Genomic DNA, 6,000 nt, shown 5'->3' with positions numbered 1-6,000 from the left:
TACTCTTTCTCTTGTTTCTTCAAAAGTGAGGTCAGATACCACCTCTTCCAAAAACCTGTTTCATTTAGCTAAAACCCAAAAGATTCGCTAGTTATGCATTCAATTCTCTTTCTGTTACAGCTCTACTTTGTATTTTTTTTTTGTTTGTGTGGTACGCGGGCCTCTCACTGTTGTGGCCTCTCCCGTCGCGGAGCACAGGCTCCTGACGCGCAGGCCCAGCGGCCATGGCTCACGGGCCCAGCCGCTCCGCGGCATGTGGGATCTTCCCGGACCAGGGCTCGACCCCGTGTCCCCTGCATTGGCAGGCAGATTCTTAACCACTGCACCACCAGGGAAGCCTGACACACCTTTGTTTTAATGCAGGATTTGGAGATTCATTTGAATCCCAATCACCACTCCCTTCTACCCACGACCCACTTAAAAAAAAGAAAAAACCCTGTAATGTTTTGATCTCGAGGTGGTATGGGCTACTAACACATGGATGCAGTCAAAATCTCAAGAGAGCATATTCTGAAGTCTTTATAAAGGCAATATGACAGCTAGGGATAAAACTCAGAAGTAATATTTATTAGGATTATAGTAACGTTACTGTGTGATGTTTGTCCAGTATATTTTACCAACTTAAACTTTTTGAAAGTAATTTTTATTTTATAATTGTATTTGTGCAGATTCATTTGATAAATTAAACTTCTTACAATTCTATTTACTCTATTTATGCTAAATCTGAATATCAGTCCACTTCTCAGGCTAGTGCTGGATAACAAACTAATATTGAGCAAGATACTATTCTATTATAGTTAACTATGACAACAGAAGCAACTTCTCTTTTCCCTTTTATAAAGTATATTTAAATTCATCTTCAATCTGTCTCCACACAAATATGACCACCACTGCTACTATATACACTGTAAACCACCTGTGTTAAAGGATCAGGATCTCAGGTATGCTATTTATTCTAAATATAATGCACTTCTTTGTCCAATAAGAGATCAGAGCATCATCCTGTTAATTCAACCTTAATGGAGATTTTATCCTACCAACATATGTAACCATTTAATTCTTTACCTTATTTTTACTGGGGTCAGAACAGCTTTACTAAGTGATCAAGTTTCTCTATGCTTTGGTCTACAATGTGGGAAAAAAAAAAAAAAGATGGTCAAATGGCACACATCCAAAGCATTTTTAAATGTTGATAATTATGTTTTATAAACTGGATAATTTTATAAGTGAAAGGTCCTGTATTATTAAAACTTAGAACATATTTATCTAGGGGAGAAACATTTTCTGTTAAACCCATTAGACCGTATAAGTCAGCACAATATGTCTAAGTTTTTCTTAGCTGATCTGAAACAATTCAGCTGTGTCAGATGGAAAGGTCATAAAAGAGTTTCACATTCTGAGTGACTATGTGATTGGTAAATTAAAAGAAAAAAGTGTTAAACTTACATTCACAATATGTTTTCACATTTAAATTGTTGCCTTTTCATAACTCTTTTTTTTCGTGTTTCTTGTGTTTTATGATAAAATGCAGAATGGAAGGAAAAATATCCATGAATCACAAGCCATGTGTTCTACCCACACCATTAACTAGTTGTCAAATCTGAGATAAGCCTATTAACTTCTTTGAGCTTCATTTTTCTTTATGTTTCATTTAAAACATTAATAATATGCACACTCCTTTCCTTTCTTTAATATAATGTAATTGACATCTCACAGCTCCTCAATAAAAGGAAAGGACCATATTGAAGGAGTATCCTCCAGGTTTAGATAAATGTTCAGATAGTTTCTGGACCTGGTATCTATATCACAATAGCAGATAAATAATAACAATAAACCTGATTTAAATGATGAATTCAGTTCAGTAGAATGGTTCCTAACTTATGAAGATAGAACTTGTGTATCCCCAGAAACAATGACGGGATTCAGAAGACACCTGAACATTTACCTTAGATATAGCAAGAAATGGCTGTATCTTAATAAAACACTGTTGCTTCGTATAATAGGGAGAAATTATAAAAGGCATATTTGAAGACAAATAACTTGAGTTACATGGTATTTATACACTGGGCCATTTTTTTCAGCTATAAATCTAGGGATTTACAAATTTGTGTTTGATGAAACTCTAATCCATCTTGTCTCTCTAACTGTAAAGGGAAACCTCCTCTCCTCTCAGCCAGAATAACATCAAGAAGAAGCAATGTCAAAGGATAGGAGGAACAGCAGTGGAAATATTAGAATATTACTTTTGGCTAAAGCATTATAGTAGAAAACAGTACGTCTCAGGTGAGAATTAGACTGGGTACAGCCTGAGAGAAAAGGATCTGTAAAAGGGCTTACACAGAACTTACTATGTGTCAGGCACCGTTCTAAGCACTTTACATATATTAACTCAATCAACTCTCACACTCAATAAGATAGGTTGGATTACTACCCCCCACGAGGCACTGAGGCACAGAAGGGTTAAGAACTATGCTTCAAATCACAAAATTTTTAAATTGGTTACTCACCCCAAAACAACTACATCTATCCTTTCAGATGTTTTTCATTTTTTTCCTCTTGTATCCCCACAGTATCTGCTTAATTATTTACAATACAAAATTAATTTTTGTAAATCACTGTATTTTAATTTCACCATATTTTACATATATGTTCTTTATAGAATTTCAGCGCAATTTTCCAGCAAGTCTCGTCATTGTTCTACTGCAATCATATGGATTGGAGTCATTTTAATGAACCTCAATCTCTAACTTCTAAAATGGACACCACATTTATAAGAATTTATGGAAAGAATCAGACGGGTGTAGATTGCTGTAATTAGGTGTATAATAAGAGCATCACAATTTGCAATGCATCCTACAGAGGAATAGCCGCCTACTACGATTTAACTAGGATTGGGCAAATGTGCAGCCCTCAGCGCCATTTATGAATTAATCAGGTGCACAAGCACCTCTTAGGAGCCTTCATACCGAGTGAGGAAACCTCCTAAGGGACATCATATTAAAACAGCCCTACAAAACTCATTAGTAGAAACTACATCTTCCTATTTTTAATTTAAATATATAATAGAAAAAGAAACAATCTCTTTCAATCTATCACTGGACTTGAATTAGGATCATTGTAATGCAGAAATTACTAAAGTTTTGTGTTTAGTTTCTGAATAAATGCATATTTTATGTCCACGAAATTCCAAAACTAAAAGAAATATGAAAAAAAGCATTCTGATGTAGTTAATAATGTATCTAAAACACATATACCTTACAAAACTTCCAAACAGAGGCACACATAAATGCTTTTTATTTCATCCTGAAGGCAACATAAAATATATGTGGTTAAAATGATCCCCTTGCTTAATTCAAGCCAATGCCAACTTCATATGACTTATCTATAAATGAGCTTTGAAACTGAACCAAAAATTAGGCAAAGTTGTAAAAAGTCACTATTTTCTTCTTTAGCTTAGCTATTACAGAAGTACTTTTTAATGCTTTCAGGCAGAGCAGGTAATATAAAATTTCCAATACTGACTTTAACTTGAGACAAGGATACACTTTAGGAGTTATTAGCACTCTGCAAAGCGTGTTAAGTCTGACATTCATGATGTCTCCGTTATTAAATAGATACTGGTACGTACTGATTTTCTTATAAAACTTAATAATGATAATGACCTTTCCTTTAGGAATTGGGTTTCCATGTTAAAAACACAGGTAGATATATAGAATTTGATACCAGATACAGACTGTAGCAGACTGCTGAGTTTTTATAAAGAGAGAAGTTGAAATGCATTTCTCACCTTGGGCTTTGAATACTGGTGTGCCATCATGGCCATCAAATGTATATATTTCAGTTCATAGTGAATATAATTAGTGTTACACTCAATTAATTACCTGATTCACTGTCCTTATGCCCCACTGCATCATTCTACTGTAGTGATTTGCACATCAGAAAATCCTATTAAAGGAAGAGCAGCTGATGGTACACATTTTTTCCATGTCATTTTGCTCTACTTAAAAAGTAGTATTCAGCCAAATTTTTATGACCACACAGAAGCTAGTAGCTTATAGAGATGATGCTACAATCCTTAACCTTATTCATAATCCAAGATTAAGGTTTATTCCAATATGATGTAATTAGGGATTCAATGATCCAATTAGTATTGTTTTGTTTTCCTCCAAAGTCTGAAATTCTCGTAAACAAAAATTAATCACATTATTAATATTTCATTCAATATTCAAATGTGTGAAATAGCCATTAATGGCTACCATTTTTTTTTTTGGCCCTGAGGCAGTAAGTTGCTTTATGACATGTTAAGTTGTATGTTCGTCAAGGGCCAAAGAAGGGAAATCAATTATAAAATAATGTTTGTACCTATCAAGGATAAAGAAAATTTAACTGTTTGCACTCAAAAACACTTTCTCAGTATTAAAAATTTTAGGTGCTTCTCTAAGCCTGTAATATTGGCTTGCACTATATAACTTGTATTTTACCTTAGCTCCAATCACTTGTACAAGCTGATTTTTATATAATTAGCAATTAGCAATCAACAATAAGACTCCCACACATCAATTGTTTAAGTCTTTTACAAGGGTATGAAAATTCAGCCCAACTAGATTTGAGTCCAACTCAAACTCTGGCTCTTGTTTTAGCTACCCATATTAATTCCCACAATCTTTTGAACCATCCGTTCAAACGTTTTTGAGTCCCATTAGTGTGTTTGTGCAGGTATTCTGCACAGCATGAAATGCTATGTAGATAATAAGCTATAATTTGAATGCCCATTCCTTTTGTAGATGCTAGGATCATTCTCTTATCACTGGTAAAATTCACACTCAAATATATTTTTAACACTGTGTTGACTCAGTCTTAATTAGTTTGCACATGGAGCGCCTTACTCAACTGACAAGAAAATATGAAAGTTAAAAATTATTTTTCTTTTCATATAGGCCATAATGATAGATTGGGATGGAAATGCATTTAACTGTAGGAATATTGTTAGAAGACATGTCTAAAGTGAGACATTGGGATCACCTGGAAAATAAAGACTAAAATGTGTTTTCATCTTACCCAGTAAGGGCTCAACCATGTGGGGCTTTGAGAGAGCCATGGGAGTGAGTGTGCAGTGGACAAGAATCCTTGGTTTTTAGCATTTGCTGAAGACTAATAAGCTGTGTTACCTTGAAAGTGAACCATTACCAACTCTGAGCATCAGTTACCTCATCTGTACAAGAAGGCTTTCATCAAAATCGGGAATTTTTAAACTTTCATCCTTAGAACCTCTGGAGTCTATGGCATAATTCAGAAGCCTCTGAGAGATGTAACCAAATGTAGCATGGGCAAAGATCCAGGCCTTCTGCCCCATTCAATAACATCAATTTGTTTTCTATTTTGAGGTTCCCATGATTTCATTTGAAAAAAATTAAAAAGGTGTGGGAGTGGTAATGCTGTTAAAAAATCAGAAGGACTGTTTCTACATGATCTTGAGTTTCATTCAGTTTTAAAATGCCATACATTTTTTAACATTGGAATAACCATCTCTTATCTAAAGAGTTATAAATCCTCTTACCTAGTTATTTATTTACTTAAACACTTAGATGGTGACTTCTATGTGCCTGGTTCGATTCTGACTACCTCATAAATAATAACTCATTTACTCTTGTAAGACAGATATCATATAATGATCCCTATTTTGCAAATGAGGAAAACAAAGGCACAGAGAGGTTATCTCTCCAAGGTCACAGGGATAGCAACTGGTAGAACTAGGCCTTGGCCCCAGGCTGCTGGCTCTAGAATCCATTGGGCTTAATCCCTACATTGCTCTATCTCTCATATATTTCAAATGTATTAGTGATATACTAGTGATACAAATGTGGATTGATTAATATCCTTTAACAAGTCTATAATGATTCAGATATATGAGAGTTTTTTATCTCTTCCCAACAATGTTAAAATTTGACTTTTCCCATGTAAAATAATGTAACATGGCCTTTGTGGGACTGTCAACTACAA

The sequence above is a fragment of the Orcinus orca genome, chromosome 9 (assembly GCF_937001465.1).
Source record: "Orcinus orca chromosome 9, mOrcOrc1.1, whole genome shotgun sequence".
In the NCBI taxonomy this organism is placed as follows: Eukaryota; Metazoa; Chordata; class Mammalia; order Artiodactyla; family Delphinidae; genus Orcinus; species Orcinus orca.
This window is presented reverse-complemented; position numbering follows the sequence as displayed.